Source organism: Motacilla alba, chromosome 3 (assembly GCF_015832195.1).
Source record: "Motacilla alba alba isolate MOTALB_02 chromosome 3, Motacilla_alba_V1.0_pri, whole genome shotgun sequence".
Lineage (NCBI taxonomy): Eukaryota > Metazoa > Chordata > Aves > Passeriformes > Motacillidae > Motacilla > Motacilla alba.
In genome coordinates this window covers 59,663,603-59,690,568 of record NC_052018.1, presented here as the reverse complement: position 1 = coordinate 59,690,568, position 26,966 = coordinate 59,663,603, and the positions used below count along the sequence as shown (strand labels likewise).

At 40.9% G+C, this 26,966-nt stretch overlaps 1 protein-coding gene across 11 annotated transcripts in view; it reads right to left on the bottom strand.

Moving 5' to 3' along the window:
* The window catches only part of TIAM2 (TIAM Rac1 associated GEF 2), a 166,911-nt gene that overhangs the window by 90,223 nt on the left and 49,722 nt on the right, over nt 1-26,966 (bottom strand). The window contains exons 1-2 of one of the 11 annotated variants that reach the window (XM_038131916.1): nt 6,943-7,785; nt 6,341-6,487 (exon numbers count right to left, since the gene is read on the bottom strand). The exons of 7 other annotated variants lie outside the window; for them this stretch is intronic. The gene's annotated coding sequence lies outside the window, so the exon portion shown is untranslated. Of the gene's footprint in view, nt 1-2,472; nt 2,503-6,340; nt 6,488-6,942; nt 7,786-22,826; nt 22,996-26,966 lie in introns of those variants that run through there. 3 more of the 11 variants (XM_038131907.1, XM_038131914.1, XM_038131915.1) reach the window with 3 other exon arrangements.

Here is a 26,966-nt window from a genome sequence, read left to right as displayed (position 1 = left end):
CTCGAGCCATGGCTACCAGGGTCCATTGTACATGTCTCCAATACACAGGCCACACAATGGGTGAGAGAACAAATTTATCTCAGGGTACAATGTCTACAAAACAGTGTCTCAGTCTGTGCAGGAACCAGTCTGCACTACAGCAGAACAGTCAATAAATTCCATAGAAATAGCCCCAAGGGATTTTTCTCAGCATCCCAGCCATGCAGAAAGCTACGGTAGGCTCAACATCTGCACATAATGCGATAACCCACCGGGGCATCTCTGAGGCTGCACAAAGACCATTGCCCTGGAAAATCAGCCGTCATGCCTTTCTCTTGCCTCTCACTTGTGTGAAGCAATTTTATTTCTGTTACTTCCAGTTAGTGGAGGAAGAGCAGAGCAAGTCAGCTTATCCCCACAGACTGCATAACACAGGGGCAAGGTGGTGGTCATAGACAAACTCTGGCTGTGCTTACTCCAAACACTCAAGTGTTTTACACTATTTGATCTGTGGAAGCCCTGGAAATTACAGAACAGGGGACAGAGCTCAGCTTCAGCTGTACTTCTCACAGCTATCCACTGCTGCAGAAGACGTGCTTTTCTCACTTCCTATGCAGAGGGATGAATGCTTCTTGTGAGCAAAACCAGTTTCTATGAATATTTTCAGCAATTATAATCAGCATAATTAGAAAGCAGCTCACCGTGCCTGAAGATGACTATTAAGAGTTTATTTGCTCTCAATTATAACCACATTCCCTAAAAAGAAGTTTTCAATCTTCATCCTGGTTCTCCTTTGACACATTCAAAAAAAGCCAGCTATGCAAACATACTAATCCGGGAACCCCACCGTCCCCACCACACCCAAACATTAACACCAGTCATAACCCTAGAGCTAAAAATGGATCTCCCCACATTGGGGCTTCTCCACATAAAATTCTCCTAGACTTTTTTCACTTTACAACACAAACACACAAGCTCAGGAGCTATTTTGGAGAAGTGCCTGCCACCTCTATTCCCTCATTATTACCACCACAGCTGGACTGCTTTACAAATGCTGGAGGAGAAAATTACTTTCTTTAAGGGAGCACAAGCACAAGTAAGGCAGGGCTGCTTTCCTCTCCAGTCTTAATCTCTCAAAGGTTTCCAAACTTTACTCACTAACCATATTTCAAGGAAAACTGAATCATAATAATAATATCCCAGTACTAGGTCTGCTTATAAAATATAACGAGGAATTATTGTGTTATGAATTGGTGGGAGATCTGAGTCAAGGGAGACAGGCTCCTGCACTGCTCTCATCTGCTATAGCAGGAACACATACCAAACATGATTTTGCTACTGTCAGCCATCTGCTTCCCATACAGTCACACTAACTGGGCTGAGACTCTCTAAAACTACAGGTCAGAAAATGGCAAGATTCTAGATGGGAAGCTGTCAATAGGCTGAATGCTCCACCACCCCAGTCAGCATTGGACAGTGGCCATAAAAAGGCACAAGGCTGTGGTAGCACCTTCCTAGGGAGGCTCAGCAGATTTGCTTCACTGGGACTGTCTCAGTCCCACCACCTAGGATGTTGAAAGGCCTCAACTAAAGTCAACCCTAGTAATATTAAACTTTAGTCTGGATCACAAAGTTAACCCTCATGAGACAAACACATGTACCAAAGCTAACTCTCTGATGTATTTTGATGCCTTTATTCCTCTGGGTGGCTGGTGAAAACAAATCTTCACTGGCAGATAAAAAATAAGTGGTCTACAAACCACTTACCCCTGCTGAAGCTTCTCCAAAAATCTACTGAAGAGTTACAGGTAAGTTGAGTCTCACTTTACTAAACATATCATCTGTGCCAGAGTGGCAAAAACAGTAAAAATAAAATAAAATAAAATAAAATAAAATAAAATAAAATAAAATAAAATAAAATAAAATAAAATAAAATAAAATAAAATAAAATAAAATAAAATAAAATAAAATAAAATAAAATAAAATAAAATAAAATAAAATAAAATAAAATATCAGTATGGATGAGTGAAGATGAGGCTAACATCATGCTATCAAATTGGCACCATTGAATTAGGGCTCATTTAAAAATGCAGGAACTCAAGAGAGTCTTCAGCATTACCAAGAACAAAACTCTTCATGCCCAGCAGAAGAACTTAAATTTAAAACCTCCTATCGTTAAGAAGTAAAAAGCATTTGAAAGGAGAGCTAGATTAAGAGCTAAGAAATAGATAAGACGTGGAGCTAGCTGTCTCATCCCTATAAAATAAGATGCTACACAGAGTCATAGAATCCTTAAGTTTGAAACGGTCTTTAAGATCATCTTAACCCAGCACTGCCAAGTTCACCACTTATCCATAGTGTCACATCCACACGCCCTTTGAACCCTTCCAGGGATGGTGATTGCACCATTCCCTATGCAGCCTATTCCAATGCCTGAGCACCCTTTCATGTGGAGATTTATTATTTTTTCTAATGTCTAATACAAAGCTGCACCTGGCACAACTTGAGGCCATTTCCTTTGGTCCTGTCACTTGTTACCTGGGAGACGAGAGCAACCTCCACCTTCTCAGTTCTTCACAATGACACAGCAGAACACAGTTTGAACTTTTAAAGAAAATCTTTCCTTGAGGAAATAAATAAATAAATAAATAAATAAATAAATAAACTAACCAAGTATTTTATTTTTGCTTATAGTTTAAGTGGCAAGCACGTATCACAAACTCCTCAGACTTTCTTCACTAACAGGAGGATTGTTGCCTGCACTACTCCAGCTCCTTTCAAGAGAGGAGAGGACCAATTCTGGAACACCTGCTACTGGGCAGTCCCTCACAGCCACCTGCCCAAGTATAAGCATCTGCCAAACAAAGGCAGAGCTTCAACTCACTCTGCAGTGACAAAAAGACTTACACAAAGGGCCTTTGAGGGCAGAGTACATCCCAACTACTCTCTAGTGATGAAGCAAGAGGAGTCACGTGCTTTCTGCTGTCCTTAAAGCCCTCATTTCTTCAGGGCAGGTAAGGGCTCCCAGCCATGGAGTGGGGCCAGTGTGGTCACCTCTGGACTGTGCACATGGAGCAGGGAGGCACAGAGAGGAGAAAAGGCAGCACCAGGGTCATTACACAGGCGGCTGCCCTCAGTGCACAGCTCCTAAGTGTACCCCAGGAGACTGTCTTCAGATCTAGAGCAGCAGAGATAATGGAGAATGTGAAACTATTTCAGAACAATAAAAACTAAACAGAAAATCCCCTGATTTATAAGAAATTACCAATTTGTTTTCTTTTAACAGAGGACGGAGTCAGAAATGTTGCAGGGTTTGATGTATAGCAGTGACACTGGTGGTATTTTACATCAGGAAAAGCTTTTTGTGTTATTTTTTGTTTGAATTGCCTGAGCAAATCCTGTATTTTCTTTCAAACGACTTTTACATCCTCTTTCACCTAACAGTTACAACACTGTCCATTTTAAATGGCTTACAAAGTCTTTGAGATTGTATTTAACTAACTTAATGTGTCCATAAGTTTTCCAAAGAATCACTGGGCTTTGTGAATTCTTACAGGGATGCAGAATTATAGGTTTGAAGCTTTAATTAACTTTTAATCTACTTTGGTTTTTAATATGAAAGTAATACAAAATGCTAGAATGTGAACCTGCCCTCCCCTTCCTGTATGGATGGATATGTGAAATTAATGAGAGGGGCAGGTTAGCACAACACTCTAGCTGGATTAAATGTGGAGTTTCTTACTGGAAACAATTTACTGTATTTTTTCAAACTACGCACTCTGGTCACATGCTTCCACAAATCAGAAGCAGATTTCTTATTCCTGCAATCTCAATCACATTCCTATTATAAAAATATACCATAATAATTATGCCACAGTATTCTTGGCAGAATACTTTGCATTATATACCACCGTATTCAAAGAATGAATAACTAAAACACCACAAGCATGCCTGTATTAAAAAAAAAAAAGAAAAAGGACTATTTTGCCTAAAAAATTCAACTTGAAGCCAGAATTCCTCACTCACTCATTTGTTTCTGTAGAGTTCTAGTCTCCTGTATTAGGAACTGTTTGGTAGCTTACACATCAAATTAAAGTCAATTGTTTTTCTCATTAAACATAAGCAGCTTTTATGAGCCTAGACACTTCTTTTCATGTTGTGAATCATACCTATATTGCAGATGAACTTCTAATTTCACAGTTTAAGCAAGAAAGGGATACTCTCCTTTTCTGATTTCTTCTCTTAAAATAACATTAATTCTAATAGATCTACAGTGCTTCACATCTATAGCACATCAGAATTAAACATCCCGTACCTGGGACGTGATCCCTTCTTTTGCTTAACCCATCACTCTAGGACCAAGACTCTGGCAGCTTTATTGAATTAGGCTTTATAGCTTTCAAGTTAGTGCAATATGGAAGGCTGGATCAAGCCTGAAGATTCTTATCATATTACACCAGTGCTGATACAATCTAAATCTCTAGGGACTTATTTTTCTTTGGCAGGAAAAACAAATTTCACCATTTGTAAATGTTATTGAATTTATACACAATGGCTAAAGTGCACATCCATTTAAATAAAAGCCATTAAGCTTGTTTAAAAAAAAAAAAACAAGAACCCACCAAGAACGCCAGCTAACATCTTGGCTTAATGCAGTAGCTGCAGTAGTTAAAGAGTTGATGTGTCTAAGGGTCTATTTCCTGCCCTCAGAGGGGAAATTAACTCAGTGATCTGAAAGACTTCTCCACCTACTTGGGTTGTAAGCACACTGTCGGGTCCTGGTGCAGAGCTACACGGTGCTTTCAGGGGATTTCACAGCCTGAGGCCTCATCTGGGGAGGATGGTGCACCTGAAAGGAGCCAAGATACTCCAAGCAGGGAAGCCTGGGCTCCGGCATTGCTGCCCAGAACTTTGGAGACCGAGTGCAAGACTGCAGGCTTTGCTTAGACAAACTCCTGAAGAGGTCTCTACCTCAGGCCTCTTTACCTACAGTAACACCAGGAAGGGAGACTTGGGCTTTCTGGTCAAACTGGGATTCCCAATTCTCCACCAGGAATGTTTGCCCTTCTCCTTTCTTGTCTCAGTAGCAACCAGCTCTTGTCTCTTTCTTGTTTCAGTAGCAACCAGCTCATGCTATCAAATACAACCACAGGATGCACATCAGCAGGATGCTACAGGGATATTCCCTCACACATATCCCCCAAAACTGTAAGTGCCAAAACATCAGCTGTGGAGAAGATAGGATAAAGGTTGGTTTTGGACTAGGACGCAGTTCACAACAGCATCAGCAGCCACACAGACCCTACCAAAGAAAAGAAGCAAATGGCAGAAAGGAAGAACAATCCAAGACAGGAACATTAACACATTCTGCCCGCAAAGACTTTCTGGCATAACAAATTCCAAGTCTATTGGAACAACTCTTCACCCACGGCGTCAGAGAAAATCCTCCTTTAGGAACTGGCAGTACAGTGTGTTTCAGGCTGAGGGACAGGAACTGGGGTGGCTGCAAAACTCCCAGCTTGTCACCTATTACACTGCCTGCTTCACAAGCAAGAGGGGGAAAACAGGCCACAATTGGCATAGTCTTTTCTACTTCTCAGTTTACACATTCATAAAAACCTGAGGGTGTCGATTCCAAAGTAAATGCTTTCCTACCTTCAGCCCTAGAACTTCCTGAAGAAGACAGAGGATCTGGAAGTTAGACACCAAAAGTAAACTTGAGACACAGTCCCTTGGAAAATTGAAATCAGACCTTGATTTTTGCATGCCAAGAGCTCTACAGCAGTAACACAGCTGAAGGCTTCCTTTCCTGTACCCCTGTAGTACCAGCATGTTACTCACACATTACAAGAACAAAAAGAGTACATTGAGGATTAGGTTTCCTCACTTAAAAAAAAACCTGCTTTGTAGCTTCACAGCTACAGACTCTCCTAGTCGGAGTCCATCCACCCATGGTACATGGATACCCCTTTCCCACTGAAGGTGATCACATAAAAAAATTCCAGTTCTTGCCTCTAAATTGTAACTTACTATACATTGTGTAACAAATCATCCACCCTAAAGAGAAAGAAATGCATGATTTCCAGAATGAAGTCACCAGTGTACAAAATTAACTCAGTGACCACATCAGCAACAAACACAAACAAAGTTGCAAACTCTGATTGAATGGCAAAGCAATTAATCACCACTCTGGGGGAAAAAAAAAAAAAAGGAAACCAAGGGCACGAAGGCACTTCCCTATTTTTTGGGGCGTTTTCCTCATTTTTATTTTGTCTGCCACGGAATATAGCATTTTCACTATTTGTGTACAATTACGTACTAAAAATTTATGTAGAAAGATCAAAACCTGTGCCGGTCCTACCTCTGGCAAATGCAGAAGCTTTGGTTTTCCATACCATCCCAGTTCAGCAGTGGTAGTAGTGTTGACCGAATTTTTTTCCTCTAACACTGCACAAACATTGCGCCCTTGCTTGGGTACACTATTTATTGTAAGACACTCCAAGTATTACTGAGAATACACAGAACAATAAAAAAATTAAAAGATTCAGAGGGCTTATTCAATTCACTGTATTAGAAGAGTCACTTTAACATAACAGAAACCACAGTACTATTAAACACACTTTCTCATACTTTGCCTTAAAAAAAAAATCCTGCCCCATCATAGCAGAGATGTAAAATGATCCCAGCAGTGGTTTATTTAGCAATTCAGGCAATAGAGTTTGACAGATGACCACCAAGAACTGTTTTCTGGAGGAAAACCATTCACCTTGGCTGCAGCCACCCGTGGCAGAGGCGGCAGAGGGGCTGCAAGTCCTGGCACCGCAGCAGCCCACTCCGTTTTCAGAGGCTTCCCAAGTCCTTCCCCACTTTTCTTTCAGCGCTCCAACCCTGGCCGGCAGCCGGAGAGCAGAGAACTGACTGCTCTCCCCCAGCACCTCCCTCCCGGTCCCCAGTCCCGCTTACCTTCCCCGGGGCGCTGCTGCAGCCTCCCGGCTGCCCCGAGACTGCCACGGGAACAGGGACACGCAGACACAGCCTCTCCCTGCCCTGGGCATGCCAGGAAACTGTGCCTAACACTTCAGAGCGCACAGCCGTCGGGAACTAAAAACAGATCCTGCGCGAGGCTGGATGTATTTTTGTCTGCAGGCTACACACCCTCCTCCCGTTCATTTTTTTTCCATTGGTGGAACAGCATGATGCAGCTTAACCAGAGGGTGGTTTTCCACGGGCCGCCTGGAACGATTACGCGGGCCGCCCTGCCGCGATGCCGGGCAGCCGCCGGGGAATACACCGTGACTGAGCTCTTGTCTGACCCCACATTCCTGAGCCTCCAGGCTGCTTCCACAGGAAAGCTGCTTGGAAATCTGCTGAATTGCAAGGCGCTTGCCTGCCTGAAGGTAGCTCCAGGGTCTCCTCCTCTTTTTTTTTTTTTTTTCCCCTCTTTCTTTTTTGTCTTCTGTGAGTTTTTCTCCTGGCTTTTTTTTTTTCCCTAAGCTTGCTAGGAGGGTGTAGGTAACCCTAACATCCTTGAGTGAGACACCCTGGCAAAAATGTAATTCCTCAAACCACAGCAGGAATGCTGTAGTCACGAAAACACACTCTTAGGAGCAGCCCTCAATTGTGTTTAACAATTCTGCACAACAGCATCACGGATACAACCACAAACTCTGGCACTCTCTTCCTTGCCACTTTCTTTTGTCAGACATTTACACATTTCCCATGGAAAGAATTACCTTTCCCAGTATGTTTTTAACAACTGCTTTTTAGTAACTGACCTTTGATAAAATGCGTCTCTTCACATGCAAATGGCATCACCGAAATTTCAATATACAGAGCTAGGCTATTAATCTGTAGTTAGGTGCATGAACAATTGCTTTATTACCAGAAAAGCCCAAAACTTCATTGATTGCAGCAGCAGTTGGTGAACCAACTCGGCCAAAAAACAATGCATTTATTCAAATATTCTAATAAAATTGCAGAGTTACATTCAAGTGCCAAGTGTGAAAATACAGCCAAGTTACACTGCAGATGACGTGTTCATTTGAAAATAAATTCATGAACACTATAATAAAAAGCTTTAGCAGCCCACAAAAGCCCCAAATCAATATGTAGGTCCACAAAAATGAAATAATGCTTTGCTCAGTAACAGAGGAATTGCCATCTAAAAGTGGACCCCTGTTTCACTGTGTCCATTATTCAGACTCATTATAGAGGAAACTCCAGAACCCAGCAGTTTTTAAGTAATTTGGAAGAAAATGTTATTTAATCTCCAAAGCCCAGCTATAACTAAGTTATCCACTGGAAAACAATGACTTGGATCTCTTCTCAAACTTCACAACTTAACAATATTATTACTGAAAACACTCTTCTCATCATGGCAAAGGTCAAATCCTTCCTTTAATTCTACTGACCTCCATCAAGTTTTCCATATGCAAGTTCCATAGGCCAGTTTTTGTAAAACCTAATAGAGCAGTCCATGACTTATGCCCATACTCCTAAATTCTACAATGGAATATAGGTCTGTGGGCTCCACATCTGCTTGTTCTGGTAAAACTTTTCCCTCTGGGCAAAGCAGACTATTTTCTTCTTCATATTCCTGGTACAGTTACATTCTTTTCACTTAGCATTGCTGTGGTCCAATTATTTCACTAAAAGGCCAGATCCAAGTCCTGGGACTAACATGGAGATTTCTTGCTGCATTATTCTTGCTGCTACCTGTGTATTCACTATACCTTCCACATTCATCAGCCTGCTCCATCAATGCATGCCCTCTCTTTGTGACAAGGCAATCAACATTCATTAAATTTGATACTAAGACTTCAGTTGATACCCCCAAGTTCATTTTCAAGTAAGTTTTATTTTCAAAATTTCATGTCTAATATACCTAACTGATTACTTTTAGCACACAGACATTGCATGTTAAAGGGATACTTTCCTGACCTCTTCTTGATTTATGTGATACAGTCTAGCTTGTGGGTTACAACATGAGAGTCCTTATTTATTACACTCCCAAAACTGACTCTCCACATCCACCTTTTCTTACCCACTGCCTTGCCATTATCAACTTGGGACAACCTGATAATGAAATATTCTCTGGAGATCAACAAGGAGTAGGCAAGCCCCATGGAGAAAACAATAGAATAATCTCTTACTACTATGAGAAGTATTTATGCACCTCACAATCTTCCACAAATCTATTATCATCACAACATTGTTGGGAAAGGAAAGGGAGTCATTATCCTTATTTTCTAAGGAGCTGCTAGGTCACACAGGAAATTAAGGGGTATTTCAGTAAAGCAAGACAGAACCCCCCTAGCTTGTGTTAATGTATGTCTCTGGTATTTTAATGGCTCTTAATGTCTCTGTTTTGCAACAAGAACAGTTTGTGCAGAAAAGTCCATAAGGGAATTAAAAATAAAGTTGTGTGTATTAATTTTGAGAATTCAATTCTCTCCATCTATAAAGATATTTTAAAGCCACTTAATTTTATAGATGAGGAGAAATGAATCTTCAAAATAAAAGACAGGTATTTTAACCTATCATCTATATCACTTTTACACTCCAAACCATAGATTTTACTTCAAAAATGCTAAGAAATCCCACTGTCACCACAGTTTTGTTTCCTAAGCAATGGAAATCCATGAAGAAAAAGATAGGAAAGGCACCTTTCCCCAGCATTCATGCTGAGACAATGACACGCCTCCTCCCCTAACGTCAGCCTACTGTCTTACCCACTGCCATGCCTATAAAATATCTTTTCCCAGACACAGTCCAGTCTGTTTCTGAAATGCCAGTTCTCCATTTTGCCTTTTGACCCCTCCTGCCTGGCTCACCTGACATCGACACAGCTGAGCCGTGTGAAAATCCTTGATCCATAAGGTCCCCCAACTAATACTCAACAGATGGGTCCTGGATGGGCACATGTGGAAAGATATCAGTGTCTTGCCAATCATGGCTTAACCACAGACTGTTACACAGATGCGTACAGAGCCTTCCCATGAAATCCAAACCAGGTTCCCATGATCTCTGAAACAGAATCTATGTAGGAATTAAAGAATTTTGAAGTAGGAAATCTGGGTTCTCAAATCAGAAACCTCTAGTGGAGCTCTCAAGAAAGCTGGGAAGCTATGCTATACTAAGTGTAACTAATGCTAAAAAATAATTGCATGTTGTTGTCAACAGCATAATAACCAGAGATGAGTTTCAAAGCCTTGCTGATCTCATGACTGAAACATCTGAATCATGCAACATCTGCTAAAGAAATATTCTCATTAAACTGTACTTCAGATCCATTCTTGGTATCTTTGGCCTGGAAGTGGAACCGCACAAGAATGGTCTTCCATCCAACCAGTGGTGAAGACAAACCTTACATCCCAGGAAATTCTTCCATAAAGACATCACTTCAGTTTCTGAGAACTCAACCTTCTACAAGCCACTGCACACACACTTAGCTTTCTGTTCTCATCTCAAAATGTTTATCAGATGCAAAATGACAGAAAATTATTGTAGTCACTCATCTCTTAATTCTGATTCAGAGGAGTTTGAGAAAAGACTAGACAAGAGCTTGTGTGTTAGCCCATTCCTGCTCACCAGAAAGCAGGCCATTTCACCTACTCAATGAGATCATCAACACAAGCCAAACAGCTCTGGCTATAGGTCAGAATAGATGTTAAGCAATGAAAACATGATGTACGTGAGCACAGTGTTATACCTTTAGTTATCCCAGAGACTTACCATGCCCTAAGTGCCTACCACTTTTTCTGTCAGTTTCCTGTTCTCTCTGTGAAATGCTGTGATGAGAGATCAAAGCGATTCTCCCCATCACCATCTCCCTGTGGAGTGAGTGTGCCCTTGCCCAGCTCAGCAGAGGAGTTTGCTGTACAGACACTCTCCACACAGACCTCGTGTCCAAAAGAGTGAGAATCCACTGCCATTTAAGGCATGCCAAAAAACACATATGATCTTCAAAGCAAGATGGAATTTTTCCTTTCTTTTTATGTTGCATGGTTCTTTAGCACCACTGTAGACAAGGGCTTACTATTAGGGGTTATAGTCCATTTTCAAGTCTTGCAGAGGATAGCTGGGGAATCAAAGCGCCTCTAGTTACTGCCTTATTCCTTTCAGTATGATTAAATTAAGAAAGATAAAGCATGATCACATGATGGCAAGACACATGGCATAAGCATTACTGAAAAATGCCAAGATAGGAGAGAAAAAAAAAATGAACTATGCAGCCTCAATTTCATCAACTAAGCATGCTGCATTCCAGAAGCCTGGCATGCAATGACCCACCAGTAATCCTGCACTTGGGACTGGCTGGGATAGAGCTAATTTTCTTCATAGTAAGCCTCTATGGTGCTCTGTTTTGGATTTGTGACCAAAAGAGTGGTGATAGCACATATCTGTTTACACTGTTGCTGAGCAGTATGTGCCTGCACAGCATCAAGGATTTCTCCATTTCTCACTCCATCTCGCCAGGGAGCGGGTTGAGGTGGGCATGAGGACACACCTATGACAGCTGATCCCAACAGAGCACATAATCCCACACCATATACTGGCATGCTCAGTAATAAAAATGAGGAGTTGTTTTGACAGTGTTCTCATTGCAACATCTGAGACCAACAAGGCCCTCACAAGGGCTAACCCCTGAGACAAAGGTTTCCCTCAAAAAAGCAGCAGTACCCGTATCAACAGAGAGGCTTGCCCTGCACAACCTCAAAGGCTTTTCAATAGTCTTTTTTACTTTAGAACTAACAGTAAAAGCTGAATTTTGAAAAAGAAACACTGATACACAAGACTGAGATGGGAACCTGTCCTAAACAGTACTTGCTGTACAGTACATCCAATATCAGTAGAGCAGAACTGATGCACCTTTTTTTGACAAGCACTCTACTTCAACAATACACTTTTTCAATATCCAATGAACAGCAACAAATTTGAGTTATCCAAATAATTTTAATTAAATAGGTGTTTGTATCTTCCAAGCTATAATTAAAAGCTCTTTAACTGCAATAGATACATGTAAAAAGGTTCTCAATTTAGGACAGGTAATTTGTGGGAACAAAAATCTAACACTTGGACAAATCTCATAGAAATATGAGTGCAAAGGTTTTTGGAATACATTACGTTACAAAAAGACAACTGAAGCCTTCACACATGCCATTTAAAAAAAAACTTGTCTATTAAACATGTAAAAATACTTGAAGGTAGAGTCATTTGCCACAAGAATATACTAGGAGATCTTATAACATAAATATTTACAAAGCACACATGTTATTTCACATTGCATTACTACCATTGCTTGTTCTATTAACTGATCCAACAGACCAGCTAATTGCTTGTGCAAAATTGACTATTTGCTGTCATGCATTCAAGACAGAAGCACAAACAGTTGCTAGGGGGTAGGAAGCTTTAAGGGGTTGTTTTCTAACCAAACCTATTAAATTATTATATAACTTTTCTTTAGAATACTGATTATGGGTTCATCAATTAAGTTAGAGAAATGTGGAGACATAAATAAATGTTACAGAAGAATAAGTATGGCAAAGTTTCTAAGAAAATTGTGTCAAAACACTGTTTACTTCAATAACATAAACCAAAAGGCATATAACATAGACTGCTGCATAATGAATTTCAACTAAAATAGTCCTGAATATGCAAAAGATTTTATAGAATATTTCAAGACATTAATGTTTCCCCAGAAGTTTGAGATCCTAGGGTTAGAGGAGTATACAGCAAATTCTGCTTAACAATACTTCTATCATTCTGTTTGTAGAGAAGCACTTCAAAAGGCAAAAATACGAAACTAACACAACAGAAGGACTATTATAGAAGTCAAATTTGGGGAGGGGACGATGTTTACCTTTTGGGGGTTTTTTTGAGTTTTGATTGTGGTTTCTCATTACAGCTAGCTGGCAAACACACTAAAACTGGTAAATGGCAATATTAGCAGCTTATTACAATATCATTAAATTATCTAAAAGAAATACTTGGGTATAAAAGCTAGATGGAGTCTGGCTAACATGTGTTGCTTACACCCACACGCACTGCCTCAACAGAGCCACGCACAAATCCTGCAAAGCTATTTGCCTGAAGCAGAGTGAACAATGAGAACAAGTTCAACATCTGCCAGGGTGTCCAACTGCTCACAACCATTTTTCTGGTCAGAGCAGGCATTGTTTAAGTTGACAGATTCCTAATGGCCTGAATTATTTAGCAATTCTCAAAAGACTCTTTCTACTCATTAGAGAGGAAAATTCGAACCACCCCAGCCAGCGTTCCCTTGCTCCCCAGGAGCCGATCATGCTAATTGAGGAGAACATCACAATGTGTCCCATTTTAATCACAGGAGTTAAGCAGGCAAGAGGCTTCTATTATCTCCACCCTACAAGGAAAGATGGAGGGCGCCAGCTCCCACAATAATATGCACCTCAGTCGATCATCATCTCGATGTTGCTTAAAGCCTTCAGTCGGAACAAAGAGGGTGTGTGTTGCTGCTAAGCACTACACTCAACAAACTAAGTAGAGAAGTAAAATACATTAAAGAGAAAAATTGAAACGCAGTTTGAAGCTTGAATGCTAAGTGAGCAACAGTAAGCATCTCAACAGATGGGAAGTTAGGGGGAGGCAAAATAGCTGTTTATTGATTTTTTTTCTTCTCATCTACAATATGATAGATGACAGGTATAAACAACTGCAGACAGCACATAGGTTACAGGCAAGCAACGCTCCTAGCTAAAATCTAGCTAGATCTTTCAAACATATTCCCACCTCTAACATACATAGAAATGAAGGGGAATGCTACTAGTAACAGCAGCTTTACCTATGATGGATTATTTCTCAGTCACTTAGAAGCAATCAAACATGCTCTGCAGCACTAATTATCTCGCCTAATCCTAGCCTTTCTCAACATGGGAAAAAATGCAAGTCTTACAATCAACAGGACTGTCTTATTTTCTTCACAGCCTCCAAAGTTTGGAATCTCTTCAAAACCTAAGATCTGAACAGAGTTCCTCATGTAAACTTCATAAGGAATGTTAGTGCAGTAATTAGGAATGTCTGCATTAGACCTCTTTTACCAAAACACAGACCATGTGTGAGAAGAAAGAGATTTACAAATGCATTCAAAAGCTATAAGGGAAGACATGTAAATATTTGGTAGATTACCATTCAGGACACAACAGCTACAGAGAATTGCCAATTTGATGGAAGGACAAATGGAAGGAGAACACTTCCAAATTAGTATTATTACTACTGTTCTTAAGCAACCACAATACGAATAAGAAATAGCAAAAATTAATAGGAGTTAAGGAGTTTCAGGAAACTCCTTATTCTTTAAAGAGATGCTACAAAGATAAGCCTTTCAATTAACATGATCAAAAAGTAAGCCACCAGTTTACTTACAAAATCTTTATTTTGTCATCTGCATATAAACATTTCCAGAAGCAGAAGATTAAGTCAGCGAGCTAAATAGAAAAACATAAAATCTTCTGCTGGCATGACATTGTGATTAAATAACTAAAAGCCCAAAAAGGCAGAGAGACAACATGATGCTGGACTATTCAGCCATAAAATTCATTTCCAATAACCAGATTTCAGCATGTAGCTTAGATCATACGTAGCATTCTCCTATTTGAGAGCGTGCAAGATTGATTGTTACAGGCTCAATTGTCCCATACACAGGCAAACAACGTGTAAGGAATGATTAAATCAGCAAGATTCCCCCACTGAGCCTCCTACACAAGCTTACACTCAGGCACAGGAGAGGTGGGGTCTCCCCCAAGAAACAAAAGCAGAGGATTATGTGAGGAGCCCAAGACCATCTGCACAAAGTCATGTGGCTAGGGATTTCCTCTTCCCCTTGCTGTGTGCTGGGCATCCTTTCCCACTTCCAGTCTGAGCTGCACGGTGGGCAGCAGAGCTAGACTTAATTCCCAGCTCAGGGACAAAAGAGAGCCAGAGACCAGGGGTTTCTGAGGCCCTCTTTGCCCATACTTACTGCCTTCCAAGCTAAGCCACTTAGGGATGTAATCCTTAATACCCCAATGTGCAGAAGTTCATAATGTCTGGGTCATTGTAAAATTCTGCATACCCTCGTCCTAGCCCAGCCCCTCCTGCATTCCCAAGAGCAGAGTCAGCCAGGCATGGTCACCCTACTTCCACCCATCTCCAGGCACAGAGCAGGGGGATTTTTCCATGCAACCATGCTCAGAAGGAAGGACACAAGCATTTCCCCCATGTGTATCCCAGTTGCATGTGAATTAACAAGCGGAGCATCAGCATTTTGTGTTTTCTATTTCCTTTAACTAATTTAAGTTCCTTTTTCCTTGCCTGAGGTAGAAAGATCAGGGAAGGAAAAAAAAATGTTCTTGACCTCAACAGGATATCTTATTAGGTTATGGCAGCCTCAAGGAGTCTTTCCTGGCATCTGAGAAGGGGGTTACAACTAGCATTCCTGCTGTTTTACTTTTTCCATGAGGCCCAGAAGGTAATTCTATAGCATTTTTCCGAATATAATGAAACATTAACTCTATTTGCAGTAAAGGCAACTCACAAAGCAATGTTTGGACGCTCTTTGACTTCAGTATCCCTAAGCAATGTGTTGCAGCAGATCTGTTTTTCCAAAGTGCTCATCACTTTCTAAACAACACTCGTGCTGCGTGAACAGTCTGCTGTGTGGCAGCAGTTTCTGAGTCCTGGCTGCTCTCTCCCTCCTTATCAAGATGCCTTTTCAGCTTCCTGAAATATTATTGCTGACATAATGGCATTGTTAAGATAGAGCCCAATCCAAGTCAACCACATAAAATAGAAAGACTTCTCTGGGCTTTGGATCAGGGCAAAGGCAGTGAAAGTACCCAGAGGAAGAAGTCCATGCTTTTTGTTTCAGAATAGTCCATAAAATATGACTTACTCCAAGTATTTCATTCTTGACCCAATGGCAGGCTCCTAAGGTATGCTGAGGCAACGTATTGAAACATATCCTCCATTTTAAATTCAGATTACTGCACCTTGACTATCTCAAATTTGCAGAAAAGTAAATTTAAAAGATCAAATCAAAACAATATTGCATTAAGCAAACTGTCACCTTGTTTAACTGTGTTAAATGCAGAAAAAGAATACTCTGTTCACCAAACACTCTCACTATGTACTGAGTTTATCAATGCTGGCATTAGTTTTGCAATACACATGGGACAGTCTGCAACCTCTTCTTGCAGGATGTATTTGTGAAATGCAAGATGACCTCAGGACCATCCCCAGGAAATCCTTAACTCCTCTCTATTCATCAAAAATATTAAGCAGTCATTACCTTCCAGGTCCAGTCAAATCTTGTTTAACACTCCCCAAAGATATATATAAACTGGTCAACCTTCCAATGCAAGATTCATGTCTGGACCTAGATTTTGAACAATGTTCAAACACAAGGAATGTCTGGATCTCAAGGTTTTACTTAATTATGTCTGGAATAAATCAAATCCACAGTCTAGCTCGCACTTCAGCTCTGCATTTCCGAAGTGTTTCCAGTGTAATTTTTTAATCTGGTCAAATCAGTATTTTTATTAAGTGGGGATAGTAAAAAGTCTTTAAAAACCATGTGTTTTATAAAACAATTTTCTTGAAATGTGATATTGGTGGAGAGGGGGAAGTCCATATAAAATTCTGCAACACATTTTGGTAACTTACCATTTTTCATTTTTCCACAACAAACTTCTACAGCTGGCAACTCTGAATTTGAAAAATGAACACATACACAGAGAAAAAAAATGCAGAGCACCTCATTTTCCATGTGGTGGTCTGTATTTGCAACATGAAGATGAACAGTCATAGCTCAATGTCCCTGACAAACAGCAAGCCCTTTCTAGTGAGGGTGCTTGTTTGGCCCACCAGCTGAAGGACTGAGCAAAACTATAATAGTGTGACAACAGTACAGTGCTTTTAATATGCCTAGTCCCAGTTTTAAAGTTTGTAGCTGTTACAGCAAGCTAACATCTCAACATGAACAAAAGTGAAAACTCAGCAGTGACCCTTGCAGACACTGCAAACATTTTTCAGTTTGTTCCCGGGTACTTTGTCAAGGTACACGCAAATAAACAATTTTAACTACGAGCAATTCCATTACTAGGAAATGAGAATGGCCAATTAACCAATGGTCATGCCTCACTGTAAAAAGTGTTTCCTAATCCTCAGAGAGAACCTCCTGTGGCTTCAGGTTTTGCCTGCTGCCTCTGGCTCTGATGCCATGCATCACTGAAAAAAGCCTGACAGCATCTTCATTGCACCCTACCCTCTATTTCTATATGTCAGGGAAATCCCCCTGAGCCTTTTCTTCTCCAGAATGAACAATGCCAGTTCTCAGCCTCTCCGCATCCAAGAAGTATTTCAGTCCATCATCCTTATGGCCCTTCATCAGACTCTCCCCAGTACCTTTTACTTCTCTTTTGTACTAGAGAGCCCAAATGTGAACACAGTATCTCAGATGTGGCCTCACCAGACTTTAGAGACAGAAAAGCAGGAGAACTGCTGATCTAGTGTTTTGGGAGGGTTTTTTGTTGTGGTTTTCTTAGGTTTTTTGTGGTTTTTCTTTTGCTACCACTGCTAAAGAAAACTGTTACTGCAGAAGAGGTGAGGTTCAGAACTACTTACACAAACATGCAAGAGAAGGAGGGAAACCAGAAATTCCTCTTCACACTTTCTGGTAGCAGAGGCTGAGAAGCCCTTATGCCAAATGCCTACCACCATTTGCTAGCCACAGGCTGATGGGAAAATGGAGATTCCAGCCAGTGCCACGGCAGGAGCCTGACTAGGGCTTTCTGGCCGAGAGCTGAGCTGACAGCCCCCCACAAGGCCAGAGCCCCTCTGCCTTGGCATGGAGAGAAGCCCAGCCATCACTAAAAACCAAAGCTAGTAAATATAGCTCATTGGCTCACCCATTTGGTGCCCTTTATCATGCCTGCTTCCTACAGGTTTCTGTGATGGCCATTATAGAGGGTGAAAGAAAGCAGCTGCTTTATTTACATCCTTTGGCAGGAACAAGCAATATGTCTTTCTCTCCTTGGCTCTGAAATACAAGGAATTACAAACAAACACAAATGGATGCATGTGCATTTCCTAAGGATAGAATTACAAATCAAACGTTGTTCCTGTGAAGGAAATAAATCTTTCAAGCAGTCTCTACAGAAAACTCCCTTACTCTGTAAGTACAGGCTGAGTATCAAATTCGACCTAATACAGCATGTAGCGCTTTCCCTCTGCTTTGTAACAGCATAAACAAATGCACAAGACAGAAGGATCTTGAAAGATGTTCCCTGCTTCTACCACTTTTTGTTGAAGAATGGAGTGCAAGCAGCAGATCTGGTCATGCCTCTGTCATTCAGTCCTTTTGGTAGAGGAAATAAGAAACAGGTTTAATAAAGCTTGTCTCGAGTACAATCGGCAGGGAGAGCAGTCTTTCCAAAGTACTGGAAGTTGTTTTAATTAAACACCTGAGTTCAGAGCACTGACTCAGAGGATGGCATTTCTGGCAAGCGTACAACATAGACTAAGAAACAGGTATCGTGTTGTTACTCTGGGAAACAGAATTTCTTATGACTTCACAAGTAACATTTACTACCCAGGAAATGCAATTTCCATGGAGAAAAGCACTGTGTGGCTCTTTGGCTATGCACAGATTTATATTTAGAACTATTAATTTTTCCTTTCTTTCTGTATTATTGCATTTCTCATACTAGACCAAGCTTAATGTAGGTACTCTTAGGAAGTCCATAAACAGCAATTTTCTTCCTGTACTTGGCTTGTACTGCTCAGCTATTGTACTGCTTTTTCCTCTCCCCTCCCCAGGGACTAGAATCACCAGGTTCTTTCACTTTCTCTTATAATACAGGTCTCGCTCAATCTTGTTTTTTCTAGTTTATATTGCTATTTTGTACTCTATGAGGTGATATATCCATTCAGGATCCAAATGAGGTGGCAGATAAAACAGTAACTTTATCCTGCAAGTTCCAGGTCCACAGCAGAACTGGGGGTGCCTAAGACAGTGAAAAGATTAACTCCTTCTCAGAAAAACTAAGTGCAAAACCGTATGAATTCATATTTGGCTGACTGTAAACCATAAGGTCATACGTAAGATTTTCCTTTTAAATTAATATTTGGTTATTCTTTAAAAGGAAAAAAAAAAAAACAAACCCCAAAAACCACAAAAAAACCCAACAACAACAACAACAGCAACAAAAAAACAAAAACAAAAACAAAAAAAACCCAAACACACACACAAAAAAACCCAAAACCAAACCAACAACTAACTTTTGTACTATTTTAAAACAAATTGGCTGGTAGCACCTACAAGCCCAGCTGCAGGACAAACAAAGAAAACCACAACAATGCCAGACTGTCATCCCCACATCAGAAGTAACTTCAATGAAATCAATGCAAGTATTCTGAAGAAAAGAAGGAAATGTTGGGAAAAAAGGAAAACCAAGCTGTTTTGCTGAGTTTAATTCACCTATTTCACACAGTTTCATCCAGTTTCATCTGTTTTTCTGCTTTCTCTTTTTGATGATGACTGAACCTGTGCCCACCCTGGAACGCAGGGGAACTGAGAAACCTGCATTTCAAGAACACATTGATGATCTTCATGACTTAGTTACATTATTCACTACTGCCACTGGTTCCCTATTTCCTTCTAAAAAGATAGTCACACCAGATTTTTCTGAAGACAATGAAGGCTATGTGAAGTGATGGACTCTAAGGTGTCTTTTTTCTTTTGCTGGAGCATTCAATTTTCAAGCTGTCTCTGTCCCTTTAGAAAACACAGTGTAAGCTGACAAGTGGGAAAACAAAAACAAAACATTTCACTTACAGAGGATTAATCTAGCAGGAACTTCATGAACTGAACAAATTGAAACTGTGGCAACCCCCCACTCATCCCAAAAAAACCTCCACAACAAATGACAAAAGTATTGAAATTGTCTCGTTTTCTCACTAAGATTGCCTGAAACCAGATGGGGTTTCCCAAAGACATATGGTTGTACTTATATTAAAGCAAAATTCAGATCTGATCATTTTAATCCCCCATAGCTAATCCTATTTGCCTAACCAAGAGTTAAAATAACTGGTACAGCTCTTCTTCCTCTACTGGTTCAGTGGGAGGCATCTACTCTGCTTTTCCTTGCTTTAAGCACTCAAGATAAGCAGTTCTTAAGGGCCACAGGACATTACCCTACAGATCATATAACTTAAATATTCTTCCTCCTCCTCCAGCTTTTGGGAGCAAACTTTTGCGTTTTACTTTATCTTCTGAAATAGTCCCTTAGGAGAATGCATCCCTCAGTTTTCAGGTTTGTCTTTTGGTGGAGATTTTTTTGTGGTTTGATTGCTGGGTTTTGGTTTGGTTTTGTTTTTTGCAAAAGCTGTATCTGTTTTACTTACAACACCAATAGACAGAAGAGGAAACCTGCAACTACAGTAACACAGGTCATTATTCACATCATAAAATTGTTGTCAAGACCTGGACAAAATTCACAGACTGTTCCATGTTCACAAAGTTTTCACCAAACCTCTGTAACAGTGTGGGGCACGGGGAGTCTAAAGCACGTAAGACAATTGATTTTGCCAAGATTATGTTATGAAAACCCAAAAAAAACTAAGATACATGTGTATCTTAGTGTGCCTCCTTTTTATTTACTTAAAAACATTTTCCACCTGGCACATTTTAACTTTTTTTATTCAGCTCTGTCCCCAAATACTCATCGCTGTCCTACTTGCTCCTTTTCTCCCATAATAAATTCCTTTTTTGATCAACATCACATAGCTTCCAGGTATCATTGGCTGTCTCCACACTTATCACTTAGACTTTTCATAAGGGGCTGGAGGCTAGGACATCTTCAGTGTCTACGGATAGTGGTCCTGGAGCACTAGGGCTCTGCTGATTTCTAGCTTCTCTCCCCACTGGCAGCAGCCTGACTGGGTGGCATGGAAGGGGCTAGGGAGGAGGGTGGCCAAGTCAGACTTCCATAAGGCTTTTGAATTAATTTATGTTAGTTCCATTAAATAACTATGTATTTTATGAAAATATGTAGTTATTAATTAGTAATCCATTCTCTGTTGTAGCCACCACATTTAAGACATTCTGGACAACAAAATAGAGTAAATACATTGTTTATCCATTTTATATATAACTCGAATCTCAAAAAAAAAAAAAAACAACTTGACACATAAATTAGGAATCCATGAAAATGCCACGTGTAAACATACACAAGAAAGTGCCAAATTAAGAATTTGCTAAAATTAAGCACAATCATACAAACATTTAAATAGAAATGATTCCTTGTAACGTGACTTACTGATGTGCAAAAAAGATAACTATGACATCTTCTCAGTTGCAAAACAAAATTTAGCGTGGTAAATAACTGCAGAGAACCAACCCAGCTCTAGGAAGAGAACTTGTACCCAGTACAAAATGAGTTTATCACACTCACTACTACCTTACATAGGTGACTCTTAGGATGGCAGCACAAGTCAGCCTAAACTCTCCTCCCATGCTGAGGAAGCCCATTTTCCACAAACATACAGGATTTGAGCACGGCAAAAGCCTGCAGTCAGACACCAGATGCTGGTCTGTTTTTCCCCTACACCCAATCAGTTCACATTTAAAACTCTGGTTTACCACCAGGGAGGGAAGTGGGTTGGTTTGTTCTGCCCTCCCTTCCCACTTCCCTCCCAGGCCACACATGAAGGTAATGAGAATGCATAATAAGAATCAGACAAAATGCCATTTACTGCTTCATGTTTGTACAATAGCTGCACTCAGACAGGGGCCTTGCACAGGCATGGCATGAGGAGAAAACCCCAAACCCCTCATTTTCCATGGCTGTTCCTCTCACAGGGGCAGTTATATGCAATGACACTTAACTCTGAGGTATCTTATATCCATCTGAAAAGTAGACTAATTTTTATTGCTGTCATTTCTCCAGAACAGAATAAACACAATTTTGAAAAGAGAAGGGAAGATTGCACACAACCCCCAAAGGCAGGGTACAGTCTCTTTACGTCCATTCATACAGCAAGGGAAGTGATGAATTCGTGGCACTACTACTTCCAAATTAACTTTCTAGTTGAAAACAGACATCTTCAAATGCAGCTAACTATTCAAATACAGTTGAGATACCACAGCAGCAGAGAAAAGAACATTCAAGGGGGCTCCATCTTGATACCCTAGGAACCAATATCACTTTCAGTGAAGCATGTACATGAGCTTTCACATGACAACAAACCTGCCAAAACTAAGGAAATGAAAATATTGTTGACAATTGCTGAACATAATTACCCTCCATCCATGTACAGCTCTTGGAGCAAAGCATTTGAGCTGCCAGACTGCAAACAGAGACTATCTAGGAAAGGCAGTCAGTGGCTAGGCTCTGCTTTTGCTGGGAAGATGAGCACATCGAGCCTGAAACAGCAGATGGAGGAGTCTGAAGAAATTCAAGGTCATTAAGGGAAATGCTTTTATCTTGGCCCTGAGATAAATCAAGACAGCGCTGCCTCAGTAAAGTCATAGTTGAAAAGTGGACTGAGATGTTAAGGAAAAGTAGAAGATCAATCCTACTGCCTCCTGCTGCTGGATTCCAGTTGCTTGCTGAAGGGAGGACTTTATATACATAAAGGAACAATTCTTCTTAAAAGAAATACTTAATTCTAAAGGTCACTCTCCTTCCTAATGTAAATAACCCAAACAGCAAACCAGCACCAAAAGGCATGCCAGTATTTAACACAGGAAATGTTACCCAGATCAAGTGCTGACTTTCATTTAAAAAACCCAGACAGCTTAAGGACTGATATCTATTTGTTGGTCTGACCTCTTGGGACCTTGAATCCACTCGATTATGTCCAAAGAAAAGTCTTTTAAGGACACTTGAAAATACAGTAGCTCATACTTCATGATGGAAAGTTATTCTTTTGCTCTTCATTCCTCTGACAGACAATCCCAGGAAGCTGCAACTCTTGAGATCTCTTGATCAGCTTCCCCTGTAAGCACAGTCAGGCAGCAAGGTCAAAAAGGAAACTACCTATAACACAATTTTTAACACTACTTTTATCTTTTTATTATTTTTCGGTTTTAAGAGTTACATTATACAGAAGACTAAAGAAAATGTGTACAGTTTCTTGCAAAAGGGAAGCATTTATCCACTTATATGTTCTTACTTTTTTTGCTTTAATGCTTTCTAACTTCCAGTGAGCAAGGAGAAAAGGTAAAAAAAGTAAACAGAAATAAGTGATGTATTGTTACCCCAGACAGCTTCCTGTCCTGGTTTGCATCAACAGTGTCATGAAAATAAGAATGACACAATATGCAATAGTCCTCCCAGCTTTGTGAAACACGTTAGGGTGGTGCATACACTGCAAAATACTGCAGCCAGAGCACACAACTGGAGCATGCGGGTTTGTACATGCAAAAAAATACTAGAAAAGCATTTTAAGCTCAAGCATAACTTTTAACACATCTTCATCTCACTGAGGTCCTGTACCTTGAACTACTGCTTAAGGCTTAACTGATGCTTACTCCCTTCAAAAAGCACTTTTTCTAAAAAAAATTTTCTTTCACGCTCCTGAAAATGAAGTCCCAACTAGGCAAAAGTTGGCATGAGATCACTTCCTGCAGAGCCAGGATTTCACTTCCAGCTATGAATTTTCTTCAGATTAGCCTGGGACAAGCTGTGTTCCTACCCTTGTGAGATTAATAGGTAAAAAGTATAAAATCTGTGCCCTCTCTGTGTACCTCTGCCTGCAGTCCCTGTGGAATGGTTGGACTATTCAGGGAGGGCAAAATCATCAAGAAGTCCAAAGAATGGTAGCTAAAGCACATCAGCTGCACAAATAATGACAAGCAGGTTTTTGTCATCTTTGTTTGTAAGGTTCTGGGCCCCTTGTCTTTTTTTTCCCCCAATAACAAAGATAATGTGGGAAGTTTTTCAAGAGAAGAGTGAAGACACTCTTAGGATGAACTGGTCCCTCTTCCTCTTCCTCTCCAGGCAATGTCCCAAGAACTGGGGACCCAAACATGGCAAAAATCAGTATAAATAAAAAAAATTCAGTTTTGAAAATCTTTTCAATTTTAAAATTATTTTAAAGTATTCTAACTAACTGGTGCTGCAGCTTCTCCTTTTCATCAATAGCAGTCGTGATGTATTTTTCCTTACTGATGTCTGAGGAAGACTAGGAGACAGCAAATGTAGTCAGATTATCACTTAACAACCCTAACCTACAGAATCCCTTATTTTGATATGGATAGATTTATCTTGCACATCATTTCCATTTTGGAAAGGATGCATTGGATGCATTTTGCATCAATTAACTTGGAGAAGCTGCAAACAGGGAAGGAAGCAGGGAGCATGGAGGTAAGAGTGCTCCAGATGATAGTTTTTGCAAGGCTGCAAAAGTATCATGAAACTCAGTGCACGTGCACTGTGTGGGGAGGGGCTGACAGAGTGGAGGCAATAGCTTTAAGTCCCTTCCATCCTGCCCAATAAATCTGTGTCTGACAGATCCCCACAGGCCTATATATCATTTTCTTTTTCTTTAATTAGGAGACCAGCTGCAACTCCTTGGCCATAACCCAGCCAAGCTTCACATGCTCCTTCTATAGGTTTCTCCAACAAATAGTGCTAAGAAGCAGGGAAACTGAATACAAAATTTAGCATGTGACAAACTCTTCCATGTGTGACCTCTGTACCACGCAACCTGAAATCTACATCAGACTGACTTGATGCATAAGGACACGACAAGGCAAAAAAATGGATTTGGACAGTCTATAAACTTTACTTCCCACCCAGTATTTCCCCTTGTACTCCACACTTTATCTACCATTTCTGCACAATCTGAATGAACGAGAAGCACAGATTCCACATTAAGTATGTGCCATCTACAGTGAGGTAGTTCCTAGTTTAATTCTGATGAAGATGCAGCTAGTTAAATATTTACTGGAGGGAAGCACACTGCCCCAGAGAATATTTTTGAGAACTCAATCCCAGAAGCAGGTAGAGGCCAGTGTCACAATTTACTTCTGTTCAATATATCCAAGATAATGAACTACAGCTTCCCACAACCCTTTCCCTTCCTCTGTCCTCCAAGAGAAAAGTAACCCTTTCAGCTGTCTTTGCTGGCTATCTTGGGACTTGCCACTGGAAGCAGAAATTGCCTTCAAGGGGTTGAAAATCCAGACCAAATCCAAGTGGTGCATGCCAGTCTGCTACCAGTGAGCTGAGGAACAGAGAGGCTTTAACTGCTGTGTCCTGTGTATTGTCCATCCACTGCTGCTCCTCTTTCCCCCAGAAACAAAATTTGAAAAATAAATAATCAGGAAACAAAATAATTCCACATCAGGCACTGCATTTCTGTAGTATACAGGCACCTGAGGTGCATTTCTGATTAATGCTTGTGAGCTCAGGTTACCTTCAAAGCTTGCCACCCTTTGAATTTTCTTCTTTCAGAGAAAGGTAAGAAAGAGGCTGCTGCCACTGCCTGGAAACATCCCCAGCCGGGCTGCTGCCACTTCCAGTGCTGCTCTACTCTAGTGGCACAGGAAGCAAGATGTACCCATCCAAGTCTATTCTCCTTGGAAAGCAACAGTGGGGATGCTCCTAAACCCATTTCAAAGCTTATTTCACAGTAAGTCTGTATAGATTCGTGGAGAGGCCACAGCTTTACTATATTTTATAATCAGCTTAATTCTGAAAATACAAGACAGTTCTAGAGTAGCTTTTTAGCAGGACAGTGAGCCAGCAGTGCAAACAGGAACAGCTGAAATCATCACTCTCTCCTGCTCTCATCCTGAGTTCCACATCCCGTGCCCTCATTCTATCTTCAATCACATCTCCAATGTGTTCATCAGGGAGGGAAAAGCACTCAATATTAAATGCAGAGCCTCTTCAAACGTAATCAGATGGATAATAATGGGTGGCATTATAAATTAATCTAGAGAAAGCCATTCAGAAGGACAGAGGAAGGAAAAAAATGTGTGCAATAAACAATCTGTGATTCACCTTAGCCTTTCAAGATAGTGATCAGACTGGATGCTAGTTTTTACAGGACACAGTGGGGGGAGATCATGCTCTACACTCCTACAGACTGGTTTGATGTTCTGCTGTTACAGTAGCCTCAGTAGCCAGAATGAGTTAAAGGAAAAAATAAAAGAAAGGACTGCTGGGAATGACAAGTCTCTCAAGATGGTAGGGAGCACATTAGGCTGTTACTAAGTAAAGTGCGCTTAAAACCAGTCCATGCTACGATGCTTTGTTCTCTCCTATAACAAGACATGGCAGGTCACAGGTTTGCTGTAGACAGAAAATACTGGCAAAGGCTCTTTCTCGGTTTTCTGACAGAAGCTTTAATCTCTCCCAGAGCAGCACAGCAGGATAGGGAAATAGTGTTGCTGTTCCCCTGGCAGGTGCATGCTCCACACTGGGGCACAGGAGTAGCTGAAGGCACGGGCGGGTTGGACCCCCCAGGCACCTGGATTGGGAATGGCTGCGTGGCAAAGCCGATGCCTGCTGGAACTGCCACCTCCAACCATCAGCAGGACTGGCTGCCTGGCAGGAGCACACTCATGGGAGCGCTGGGGGAATGAAGAGGCAGCCAGAGGGTGACAAAGGGCTAGGTGTGCCACAGGAATGTTCTGTCACCACAACCCCACGTGCACCGGGGTCCATGAGACAGCTCCTGGTCTTTCCTGTAAACCCCTAATTCATGGCACAGCCCTGGCCCTCCCCAGCTGCACACAGGCAGGGCAGATAACAGGGCAGGACACATTAACAACGGCAGGTCCCTGGGGTGAGATTAGGCTCCACCTAAGCCTTAGGGGATATCGGTCCCATCCAAAATTGCCCTGAAGTAGTTAGCTGAGGACTTAGATAATCAATTTGGTTTGCTGCTCAGACTGTCCTTTGCTCCCAGTTATTCACCACTGCTCTGCTTAATTCACCATAAAGGAATTCCTGAGG